At 41.0% G+C, this 13,387-nt stretch overlaps 1 protein-coding gene across 6 annotated transcripts in view; it reads left to right on the top strand.

Moving 5' to 3' along the window:
• Positions 1–13,387, top strand: part of MEGF11 (multiple EGF like domains 11) — a 404,509-nt gene that overhangs the window by 52,169 nt on the left and 338,953 nt on the right. The gene's annotated exons all lie outside the window — the stretch shown is intronic.

Below are 13,387 nucleotides of genomic sequence, written 5' to 3'. Positions count from 1 at the left end.
TTTGAATATGTTATCCTATTGCCTCCAGACCCCATTATATTTCTGATGAGAAACAGCTGTTGACCTTATTGAGGATCTCTTGTATGTGAGTAGTTACTTCTCTCTTGTTACTTTCATGAGTCTCTCTTTGTGTTTGGCCTTTAACAGTTTGATTATGATGTGCCTAGTTGTGGATCTCTGAGTTTATCCTACTTTGAGGTTGTTGAGCTTTTTGGATGTCTTTCATCAAATTTGAGAAAAATTTTAACTACCAGTTCTCTAAATATTCTGTCTCTTTCTCACTTCTCTCCTTCTGGGACTTCCATTATGCATATGTTGGTATGTTTGATGGAGTCCCATGGGTTTTTGAGGCTCTGTTCATTTTTATTTATTTTTTCTTCTTTCTGTTCTGTTCAGAGTGGATTATCTCAATTGATCTGTTTTCAAGTTCACTGATTCTCCTGCTTGTCAAATCTGCAATTGAGTCCCTCTAGTGAATTTTTTATTTTAGTTGTACTTTTCAATTCCAGAATTTCTGTTTGGTTCATTTTATAATTTTCTCTCTTTATTTCCACCATTCATCTGTCAGTTTGTTGTACTGTGGTGGTTTTGTGTGTTGTTGTGATGCTGGAAGCTATGCCACTGGTATTTCAAATACCAACAGTGTCACCCATTGTGGACAGGTTTCGGTGGAGCTTCCAGACTAAAACAGACTAGGAAAAAGGACCTTATGATCTACTTCTAAAAAATTGGCCAATGAATAGCAGTGGAACATTGTCTGACACAGTTCTGGAAGATGAGCTCCTCAGGTTGAAAGGCACTCAAAATATGACTAGGGAATAACTGCCTCCTCAAAGAAGAGTTGATCTTAATGATGTGGATGGAAAAAAGCTTTTGGGACCTTCATTTGCTGATGTGGCATAACTGAAAATGAGAAGAAAAACTGCAAATGCCCATTAATAATCAGAATGTGGAATGTACAAAGTATGAACCTAGAAAAATTGGAAGTTGTCAAAAATGAAATGGAATGCTTAAAGATTGATATCCTAGGCATTAGTGAGCTGAAATGGACTGGTATTGGCCATTTTGAATCAGACAGTCATATGACAAATTGAAGAGGTACAGCATCACATTCATTATCAAAAAGAACATTTCAGGATCTTTCCTGAAGTACAACACTGGGAGTGATATGATAATATCCATACGCCTACAAGAAAGACCAGTTAATATGGTTATTATTCAAATTTACACACCAACCACTAATGCCAAAGATGAAGAAATTGAAGGTTTTTACCAACTTCTGCAATCTGGAATTGATAGAATATGCAATCAAGATGCATTGATAATTACTGTGATTGGAATGCGAGAGTTGGAAACAAAGAAAAAGGATTGGTTGTTGGAAAATATGGCCTTGCCGATACAAACAACATAGGAGATTGCATGACAGAATTTTGCAAGACCACTGACCTATTCATTGGAAATACCTTTTTTCACTAACATAAATGGTGACTATACATGTGGACCTCACCAGATGGAATACACAGAAATCAAATAGACTCTGTGGAAAGAGACGATGGAGAAGCTCAAGGCCATCGGTCAGAACAAGGCCAGGGGCCAACTGTGGAACAGACCATCAATTGCTCATATACAAGGTCAAATTGAAGCTGAAGAAAATTAAAACAAGTCCATGACAGCCAAAATACAAACTTGGGTATATCCCACCAGAATTTAAAGATCATCTCAAGAATAGATTTGACACATTGAACAATGATGACCAAAGACCAAATGAGTTGTGAAATGACATCAAAGACATCATACACGAAGAAAGCAAAGGTCATTAAAAAGACAGGAAAGAAAGAAAAGACCAAAGTGGATATCAGAAGAGACCTGAAAGTTGCTCTTGAACGTAGAGTGCTCAAGTGAATGAAAGAAATGATGAAGTAAAAGAGCTGAACAGAAAATTTCAAAGGGAAGCTCAAGAAAACAAGGTAAAGTATTATAGTGAAATGTGCAAAGACCTGAGTTAGAAAACTGAAAGGGAAGAACACGCTTAGTGCTCAACCATTTCCAGAGGTAGCATATGATCAAGAACCAGTGGTACTGAAGGAAGAAGTCCAAGACATTGAAGAAAAACAAGGCTCCAGGAATCGATGGAATACCAAATAAGACGTTTTAACAAACAGATGCAACACTGGAAGCACTCACTTGTCTATGCCAAGAAATTCAGAAGACAGTTACCTGGCCAACCGACTGGAAAAGATCCATGTTTGTGCCCATTCCAAAGAAAGGTGGTCCAACAGAATGTGGAAATTATTGCCCAATATCATTAATATCACATGCAAGTAAAATTTTGCTGAAGATAATTCAATAGCTATTGCAGCAGTACATTGAGAGGGAACTGCCAGAAATTTAGGCTGGATTCTGAAGGGCACGTGGAATGAGGGATAGCATTACTGATGTCAGATGGATCTTGGCTGAAAGCAGAGAAAACCTGAAAGATATTTATTTGTGTTTTACTGACTGTGTAAAAAATTTCGAACGTGTGGATCATAACAAATTATGAATAACATTGTGAAGAATGGGAATTCCAGAACACTTGATTGTGCTCATACGTAGACCAAGGCAGTCGTTTGAACAGAACAAAGAGATTCTATTTGGTTTAAAATCAGGAAAGATGTGCTCCAGGGTTGTATTCTTTCACCATATTTATTCAATCTGTATGGTGGGCAAATAATATGAGAAGAATGAGGTATCAGGATTGGAGGAAGACTCATTAACAACCTGCAATATGCAGATGACACAATCTTGCTTGTTGAAAGTGAAGAGGACTTGAAACACTTACTGATGAAGATCAGAGACTATAGTCTTCAGTATGGATTGCACCTCAACATAAAGAAAACAAAAAATCCTCACAACTGGACCCATAAGCAACATCATGATAAATGGAGAAAAGATTGAAGTTGTCGAAGGTTTCATTTTACTTGGACCCACAATCAATGCCCATGGAAGCAGCAGTCAAGAAATCAAATGACATACTGTACTGGGCAAATCTGCTGCAAAAGACCTCTTTAAAGTGTTAAAAAGCAAAGATGTCACGTTGAGGACTAAGGTGTGCGTGACCTAAACCATGGTATTTTCAGTCACCTCATATACATGCAAAAGCTGGACAATGAATAAGGAAGACCGAAGAAGAATTGATGCCTTTGGATGCTGGTGTTGGTGAAGAATACTGACTATACAAGGGACTTCCAGTGGACCGAACAAATCTGTCTTGGAAGAAGTACAGCGAGAATGCTTCCTAGAACGGAGGATGGTAAGGCTTCCTCTTTTGTACTTTGGACACATTATCAGGAGGGACCAGTCTTTGGAGAAGGACATCATACTTGGTAAAGCACAGGGTCAGCGAAAAAGAGGAAGACTCTCAAAAGATGAATTGACATAGTAGTTGTAACAGTGGGCTCAAACATAGCAAAGCTCTGAGGATGGTGCAGCACCAGGCAGTGTCATTTTGCTGTACATAGGGTCACTATGAGTGGGAATCAACTCAAAGGCACCTAACAACATCTTTTTATTCACATCCTCTATTTGCTGTTATTTGCTGAGTTGTACTTGTGATTTTTTTAGTTCTTTAAACATGGTTTTCTTTAGTTCTTTGAACGTATTTTAAATAGCTGATTTAAAGTCTTTGTCTAGGAAGTCCAATGTCTGGGCTTCCTTAGGGACAGTTTATATTGATTACTTTTTTCAGGGCTTTCAACCGGTTTGAACTGGTTTAGTCATGGCTAACGAAGCAAAACCAGAACAGACTTGAATTTTTAAAATCTGGGTGATCCAGAACCATAATTGGAATGGGAAAAATTTTATGGATTGAAGCCTCAAATGGAAAACTTGGAAGAGGCATAGCGAGCCCTTTCAGGAGCCTGGTGGGTGAGCGTGGGTTATTGGATAATTACTAGGGCTGTGCCAAAGTTGCACAGTCGGCTGGTGTCTTTGAGTGAGGCATCACTGTTTCTGACCCTGTGCACAATCTAATGAGCAGGAGATTTGGTTGTTGTGCAATGCGTATGCTGCCCTTGTTTTCTAAGAGGGAGGTTCAGTTTCTACCAGGGCTTCGACCCATAAATTGTCTCGTTCCGGTTATGGTTCCAGTTCACCCAAATTTTAAAAATTCAGGTCTGTTCCAGTGTTGTTTACTCAGCCATGGTAGAACCAGGAAGAACCAGTTCAAAACCCTGCTTTTTTCTGTGTATGAGCCAGACTTTTTTTGTTTTGTTGCAGATCTCGTAATTTTTTCATTGAAAACTTGACATTTTAAAAAGAATGTGACAACTTTATAAATCAGATTCTCTCCCTTCCCAGGGTTTGTTATTATTGTTTGTTTCTTTAGTGACTTTTCTTAGCCACTTTTCTTTAAAGTCTGTATTTTTTGTTGTGTGTGGCCACTGAAGTCTTTTCTTGGTTAGCTTAGTGGTCAGCTAATGATTTGACAGAGATTTCCTTAGATGCCTGGAACCAAACCAAAAACCAAACCCACTGCTGTCGAGTTGATTCCGACTCACAGTGACCCTCTAGTACAGAGTAGAACTGCCCCATAGAGTCACCAAGGAGTGCCTGGTGGATTTGAACTGCTGACCTCTTGTTTAGCAGCTGTAGCACTTAACGCTACGCCACCAGGGTCTCCTAGAATTCATCGAGGGGCCTGTGTGCATGTTGGGGCATGGCTTCAACACTCAGCGACGTAGTGAACAACTTTGCTTTAGCCTTGACTTCCTGCTTGTACAGAGCCTCAAGGTTAGCTTTTGAATCTGTAGGTCTGTCTCTTGCCAAATTTGAGGAGCCTTCAACCATTTTTTTTTCAAATACTTTTCAGCTCTACTTTCTTTTTCCTCTCCTTCCAAGATTCTAATGACATGAATGTTAGATCTTCTGTTATTGTCCCACAGGTCCCTAAGACTTTTTTTTTTTTTAAATCTATTTTCTCTCTGTTGTTCCGACTGGGTAATTTCTATTGTTCTATATCCCAGTTCAGAAACCCTGGTGGCGTAGTGGTTAAGTGCTACGGCTGCTAACCAAAGGGTCGGCAGTTCAAATCTACCAGGCCTTCCTTGGAAACTCTATGGGGCAGTTCTACTCTGTCTTATAGGGTCACTGTGAGTCGGAATCGACTCGACGGCACTGGGTTTGGTTTTGGTATATCCCAGTTTCAATAATTCTTTTCTCTCTCCTTGCCATTCTGCAGTTAAGCCTGCCCACTGAGCTTTTTATTTTAGTTATTGTATTTTTCAGTTCTAAAAATTCCTTTTGTTTCTCCTTTATATCCTCTATTTCTTAGCTGAAGTTTTCTGTTTTTCCCTTTGTTTCAGGCTTGTTGTAAGTTGCACATTGTGACATTTTTATCATGGTTACTTTAAAATCTTTGTCAGATAATTCTAACTTCTGTCTTGTTTCAGAGTTGATATCTACTGATAGTCTTTTTCATGCAGTTTGAGATCTTCCTGGTTTTTGGTATGATCAGTGATTTTTTATTGAAACCTGGACATTTTCATATTATAAGACTGTAGCATATTCAAATCTCTGTTTTAGTTGGCTTTCTCTGACACCACTTTGGCAGGGGAATTCAGAGGGTGGTGGTGGTGCCGCCTCATTACTGTCAGGTAAAAGTAGAAGTCTAGCTTCCACACTTGGCCTCCATTGACACCTCAGGTGGGAGCTCCTCATTACTGCTTGGTGGAAATTGCAATTCTGTCTCACCAAATGGTCTCCACCGATACCATGATGTGGGTGACCTGGTAACCACTGGCCAATGGTGAAAGTCCTAACTCTCCATTGGGCCTCTCAGAAGAGAGACAGGGAGGAGAAGGGGCACCTTGCTATTGCTGGTTGGAGGTGGATGTCCAGCCTTCGTATGTGGTCTCCACTGACACCATGGGGATGATGACATCCTTACCAGCTGGCAGAGATGAAAGTCCTGGCCCCCTACTTGGCCTTTTCTGACACCACCAGTATGCACGGTTTGGGGCACCTTGTCACAGCCTGGCAAGGGTGGAAGTCTAGGCTGCCCACTCAGCCCTTACTGGCATAGGTGGGGGTGGGGGGGCGGGGTCACAGTTTTCTTCCTGTGGTGTTTGACTAGAGTAGAGAAATTATTGTCTAAAAGTTTTCTTTCTTGCTAGGCTACACCTTTTCTAACTTTTTTTTTTTTTTGGCTAGAGAACCCAGACATTGCTGGAGGCTTTTTGTATCTGCACCCATTGGTGTTTCTGGGTTGCTGTCTTAGTCATCTAGTGCTGCTGTAACAGAAATACCACGAGTGGATGGCTTTAACAAACAGAAGTTTATTCTCTCACAGTCCAGTAAAGCTAGAATTCTGAATTCAGGGCACTGGCTCCAGGGGAATGCTTTCTGTCTCTGTCGACTCTGGAGGAAGGTCCTTGTCTTCAGTCTTTCCTTGGTCTGGGAGCACCTCAGCGCAGGAACTTCAGGCCCAAAGGATGCAGTCTGGTCCTGGCACTGCTTTCTTGGTGGTGTGAGGTCCCCCCGTCTCTCTGCTTGCTTCTTTCTTTTGTATCTCAAAAGAGATTGGCTTAAGACGCTATGTAATCTTGTAGATCTCATCAATATAACTGCTGCTAATCCATCTCATTAACATCACAGTGATAGCATTTACAACACATAGGGAAATCACATCAGATGACAAAATGGTAGACAGTTACACAATACTGGGGATCATGGCATAGCCAAATCGATACACATATTTTTGGGGGACACAATTCAATCCATAACAGTTGCCAATTTCAAGTCTGGGACATAGGAGGCAAAAAGAAGACCCAGGGAACTCACCATTTGTCATTCTTCAGGTTCCAAGGTCTCTGGTTGGTCTACCTTCTTCTGTCCACCTTTCGGAGTCTTCTCAAGCTTATTCCACATATTATTTCCGGTATTATTAGTTGTGTTTAAAAGGAGGAATAGGAAAAAGTACATTTACTTCATCTTTTTGGAAGCAGAAGTTCCTCCTTAAATTCTGAATCTACTTTCCTTACCTTAGATGGGTCTCGTTCCCAAATACGGGAGATGCAAAGAGAGGACCAGAATGAGTGTTTATTGAAGGCCTGCTGGGTGCTATGTGCTTCCACGTGTAAAAGCTCATTGAGTCCTCACAGCTTAATGAGGATGGTATTACTATCTTTCCCTTCATGGATACAGGGAACAGAGAACCTAAGTTCAGGCAGGTAGGAGGGGCTGGGCTGGCCTTGAACCCATGCCTTCCAACTTCAGGGCACATGCGCTTTCTTCTAGATGTCACTCAACAGCTAAAACCTGGATTTGCCACTGATACCATGAAGCTTGGAAGCTTTCTTTGTCCCTCTTTTCCTCTCTTAAAAAAATGCCTGATTTGTTTGTCTTTGTTTTAACTTTTTATTAAAAAAAATCTGCAAAGACATAGAAATTAAAATAGTATAGTCAGCACCTATATACCCACTGTCTACATTGAACTATTGTTAACATTTTTCTGTATTTTACCTTTTTTTTTACAGAACCATTTTAAAGTGAATTACAACATAATATTCACACCTGTTTCAGCATACATCTGCAATAAATAAATGCATTTTCATATGTAATCACAGGAACTTTATCACACCTAACAAAATTAATAATTTCCTAATATCTTTTAATGCCCAGTCTATATTAAAGTTTTCCCTATTGTACCCCAAATGTATATAATAAATTTTTTTCCCCTCTAAACCAAGCTCCAATCATAGACCATGCACCATAGAATTGGTTGTTTTATCTCTTGGTGTTAGGTGCTGTGGGGTCGATTTTGACTCATAGTGACCCCATGTGATAGAGTAGAGCTGCCTCATAGGGTTTTCTAGGCTGCAGTCTGAATGGGCTGCCAAGCAGGCGATGGGCATTGATTGCTGTAATGGCTGAGGGCTAGTTTGGATTATATAACGTATCATTTCAAGGGATATTTTATATTGTTGGTATGTCTTGGCCACACAATTACCCATGTAAGTAGAGGCCTAGGTGTGGGAGGCTCTGGGGCTGGCCTGGGGAGCAGGGCCCAGGCCCAGTAGATGACCAGCCAGTATACAGAGGGCTTCTGAAACATCAAGCCCAGGAGACTGGGCAGAGAGTGAGGCAGAGGTCTGAAGCAAATAGCAATGGAGCAGAGATTTGAGGAAGGTGGAGGCTATAGAAGTACCCAGGGCAATAGACTGGGAATGGGAGGAAAAGAGGGATAGGGTGGAAGGGAGGGTAGAACGTTTTCAGCAATGGGTCTAAATTTTTTTGATTGCCCACTAACCAAAACCTATTGCCATCGAGTAGATTCTGACTCACAGCGACCTTAAAGAACAGAGTAGAACTGTCCCATCAGGTTTCCAAGGCTGTAATCTTTATGAAAGCTGGCTGCCATATCTTCTCTGGCGGAGTGGCTGATGGGTTCCGCTGACCTTTCGATTGGCAGCCAAGCACTTAATCACTGCACCACCAGGGCTCCTTGATTGCCCACTGCTATCCATAAAAAAAAATTCTGAGCTTTAGTCCAGTATATGTAAATTTATTTATAAAACATACACGTGTGGTGTAGTGGTTAACTGCTATGGCTGCTAACCAAGAGGTCGGCAGTTCAAATCCGCCAGGTGCTCCTTGGAAGCTCCATGGGGCAGTTCTACTCTCTCCTATAGGGTCGTTATGAGTCGGAATTGACTCGATGGCAGTGGGTTTATATGTGTATTACTTGTCAGTAAACATGAAATATTTAATAAAATTATTACTCTCCTTTTAAGAGTCCTGGTGGCACAAAGGTAAGTGCTCCACTGCTAACTGAAAGGTTGGGGGTTCAAATCCACCAGCTTCTCAGCAGGAGAAAGATGTGGCAGTCTGCTTCTGTAAAAATTTGCAGACTTGGAAACCCTATGGGACAGTTCTACTCTGTCCTATAGGGTTGCTGTGAGTTGGAAGTTGACTCAATGGCATTGGGTTTGGTTTCGTTTTGGTTATTCTTCTCCTTTTAGATAAAATAATATAAATAAGAGATTTAATCTTTTCCCCTTGCTTGCCATGGATCCCTTTGCTTACCCCCTTTGGAGAACACCTGCTGTAGAGGGATAGGAAGCTGAGCCTAGGCTGGGAAGAAGGCTGCGGGGTCCCCAAGCTATTAGGATGCTCCATATCCAGGTGGGGCAAAAGGGACCCGTGGGTAGATTTGGAGTTGCATACAGTGGGTGCTAGTGGGTGGCACCCCTGAGATGGTTATTTAACATTTCTACATGTGACTTGAAAGTCAGAATTCATGGTGATAGCTTCAGGCTTGCTGATGACAGTGAGATCACATGTGTGGTGAAATACCAAGGAGGGGGCAAATAAACTGTAGGGAAAAATGCAGAGCTTTTTGAACTGTCGGAGAAATGGTAGATGAGGAACAAAGTGAATGAGTGTAAAGGAATACCCTTAGCAGTGGTTTCCAGCCAAGGGTCCCTTCAGGAAGCATTTCCAAAGTTTCAAAAAGCACTCCTCCCCTCCATATTGAACATTTATCCACATTAAACCGAAAAAAAAAAAACAAAAAAAAAAACTATGCCCTTTGCCATGAAGCCAATTCTGACTTATGGCAACCCTATAGGACAGAGTAGAACTACCCATAGGGTTTCCAAGGCTGAAATCTTTACAGAAGCAGACTGCCACATCTTTCTCCTGCAGAGTGGCTAGTGGGTTCTAGCCTCGACATTTGGGTTAGCAGCTGAGTGCTTAACGAGTGCACCACCAGGGCTCTTTTATCCATGTTAAGAGAACATTTTTCCCCCTGCTTTTATCTGAAATGCTGTCAAGTTCACATGACAGGTGGTTCCATGCTAGTCAGAAGCTCTTGACTAGCAGTTATGAATGTCTTTGATTAAATGAAAGTTGGCAAAACTCTTTTAATTATTTCTTGATAAATGCACCTTGTTCTATGGGCAGGATTTCTTGAAACCTGGAGGCCTTGTTGAGGGGAGAAGCTCAAGGAAAAATTAACAAAAGAGGCCTTTGTGGGAAGAAATGTTGGGCTCCTGCTGGGCTGATAGGATGAGGGACTCTGAGCTACCCATTAGCACACAGTTGGGGACATAAGAATTTTGGTGACTTGGAACTTTAAAAACATAGGCTCTGTGAGAGGCAGTGGCTCAAAAGGCAGAGAAAATTTGTATTTAATGAACCTGGAGATGAGACGGAATACATTGTCCTATTGAGATGACGCAAAGGATCAGGTTTCAAACCAGACTTTCATGAATCAGAGATCTTACCCAGTGTCAAGGTTTACTAATAATTTCAAGAGCACAAGTAATCGGGAGGGACAGACAAAGCAAGGATAGGTCTGAGGCCACCAGAGCAGCTCACTGGGTCCTTTCTCAAGTGTCTGGACTTCCTCAGGCCAGATTTACATATGAAGTCTCTAAGAAATGTATGCAGCTATGTTACTTACACAGAAGGGGGCTATTTTGGTTTTGAATCATCTTGGTTTTATACTCTCATAGCAGTACAGCTTTTTTTTTTTTTTAGCAGTACAGCTTAGAAGTCAAAAGAAGCCATGCTTCATAAATCTGTGGATTTCAGATTATTTTTATCATAAACAATCCTAGATACCCAGGTAAACCAAGTACAGTATGCTGAAAACATTCTATAGATAAGGATTCACTGTTAGCAAAGATCATTAGTTTATTGCCAGAGACCTGTCATTAACATGTTTACTGGAGCTTTGGCCAGTCATCTTCTTTCTTTCTCAGGAAGCACCTGCCTATACCCACATATAACCACTCTGTTGCTTAACCATTTTTTTCCCTACCTACCCTTCAGGAAACCATTTCAGACCATGATGCATCTACAATTCCAACAAGACAATTTTTTCTGGTCTTTGTTGTTGTTGTTAGGTGCTGTCAAGTCGGTTCTAATGCATAGCTACCCTATGCACTACCTGGTCTTGCGCCATCCTCACAATCATTGCTATGTTTGAGTCCATTATTGAAAGCACCGTGTCAGTTCATCTTTTGAGGGTCTTCCTCTTTTTCACTGACCCTGTGCTTTACCAAGTATGATGTCCTTCTCCAGCGGCTGGTCCCTCCTGATAATATGCCCAAAGTACAAAAGATGAAGTCTTACCATCCTCCCTTCTAAGGAACATTCTGGCTGTACTTCCTCCAAGACAGATTTGTTCGCTCTACTGGAAGTCCATTGTATATTCAATATTCTTTGCCAACACCATAATCCAAAGGCATCAATTCTTCTTCAGTCTTCCTTATTCATTGTCCAGCTTTTGCATGCATATGAGGTGATTGAAAATATCATGGCTTGGGTCAGGTGCCCCTTAGTCCTCAAAGAGACATCTTTGCTTTTTAACCTTAAAAGAGTTCTTTTGCAGCAGATTTGGCCAATAGAATACATCGTTTGATTTCTTGACTGCTGCTTCCATGGGAATTGATTGTCGATCCAAGTAAAATGAAATCTTTGACAACTTCAATCTTTTCTCTGTTTATCATGAGGTTGCTTATGGGTCCAGTTGTGAGAATTTTTTTTTTTTTTTTTATGTTGAGGTGTAATCCATACTGAAGGTTGTGGTCTTTGATCTTCATCGGTAAATGCTTCAAGTCCTCTTCAGTTTCAGCAAGCAAGGTTGTGTCATCTGTATATTCCAGGTTGTTAATTAGTCTTCCTCTAATCTTGATGCTATGTTCTTCTGCATATAATCCAGCTTTTCAGATTATGTGCTCAACATACAGATCTAATTACTATGGTGAAAAGATACAATGCTGATACATACCTTTCCTGATTTTAAATCACACATTATCCCCTTGTTCTGGTGAAATGACTGCCTCTTAGTCTATGTAGAGGTTCTGCATGAGCACAATTCAGTGTTCTGGAATGCCCATTCTTCACGATGTTATCCACAATTTGTTATGATCTGCACAGTCGAATACCTTTGCATAGTCAATAAAACACAGGTAAACATCTTTCTGGTGTTCTCTGCTTTCAGTCAAGATCCCTCTGATGTCAGCAATGATACCCTTTGTTCTACCACATCCCCTTCTGAAAGCGACTTGAATTTCTGGCAGTTCCCTGTCGATGTACTGCTGCAGCTGCTTTTGAATGATCTTCAGTGAAATTTTACTTTTATGTGATATTAATGATATTGTTGGATAATTTCTGCATTCCGTTGGGTCATCTTCCTTTAGAATGGGCATAAATATGAATCTTTTTCAGTTGGTTGACCAGGGAGCTGCCTTTCAAATTTCTTGGCGTAGATGAGTGAGCACTTCCAGCGTTGCATCTGCTTGTTGAAACATCTCAATGAGTATTCTTTCAGTACCTGGAGCCTTGTTTTTCTCTAGTGCAGCTTGAACTTCTTCCTTCAGTACCGTTGGTTCTTGATCATATGCTGCCTTCTGAAATGGTTGGACGTCAGCCAATTTTTTTTGGTACAGTGACTCTTTGTATTCGTTCATCTTCTTTTGAAGCTTCCTGTGTTGTTCAATATTTTGCCCATAGAATCCTTCAATATTGCAATTGAGGCTTTAATTTTTTTTTATTGTGCTTTAAGTGAAAGTTTATAGATCAATTCAGTCTCTCATACAAAAACTTACACATACCTTGCTATGACGTACTCCTAGCTGCTCTCTCCCTAATGAGACAGCACACTCCTCCTCTCCACCCTGTATTCCCCGTGTCCATTCAACCAACTCCTGTCCCCCTCTGCCTTCTCATTTCCTCTCTAGACAGGAGTTGCCACATAGTCTCATGTGTCTAATTGAGCCAAGAAGCTCACTCCTTACCAGTATCATTTTCTGTCTTATAGTCCAGTCCAAGCCCTGTTTGAAGAGTTGGCTTCAGGAATGGTTCCAGTCTTGGGCTATCAAAGGGTCCGGGGACCATGACCTCTGGGGTCCCTCTAGTCTCAGTCAGACCATTAAGTCAGGGATTCTTTGTTGTGTTCTCTGTCAGGGCAGTCATTGGTTGTAGCCGGGCACCACCTAGTTCTTCAGGTCTCAGGCTGATGTAGTCTCTGGTTTATGTGGACCCTTCTGTCTCTTAGGCTCATCTTTACCTTATGTCTGGTGTTCTTCATTCTCCTTTGCTGCAGGTGGGTTGAGACCAATTGATGCATCTTAGATGGCCGCTTGGTAGCTTTTAAGATTCCAGATGTGAGGCTTGAATTTTTCTTCAGTTCTTTCAGCTTGAGAAATGCCAAGCCTGTTCTTCCCTTTTGGTTTTCCAACTCTAGGTTTTTGCACATTTCATTATAATACTTTACTTTGTTTTCTTGAGCCGCCCTTTGAAATCTTCTGTTCGGCTCTTTCATTTCATTATTTCTTCCATTTGCTTTAGCTACTCTATGTTCAAAAGCAAGTGTCAGAGGCTCTTCTGACATCCATTT

The sequence above is a fragment of the Elephas maximus genome, chromosome 13 (genome assembly GCF_024166365.1).
Source record: "Elephas maximus indicus isolate mEleMax1 chromosome 13, mEleMax1 primary haplotype, whole genome shotgun sequence".
Classification (NCBI taxonomy): domain Eukaryota; kingdom Metazoa; phylum Chordata; class Mammalia; order Proboscidea; family Elephantidae; genus Elephas; species Elephas maximus.
This window is presented reverse-complemented; position numbering and strand designations above follow the sequence as displayed.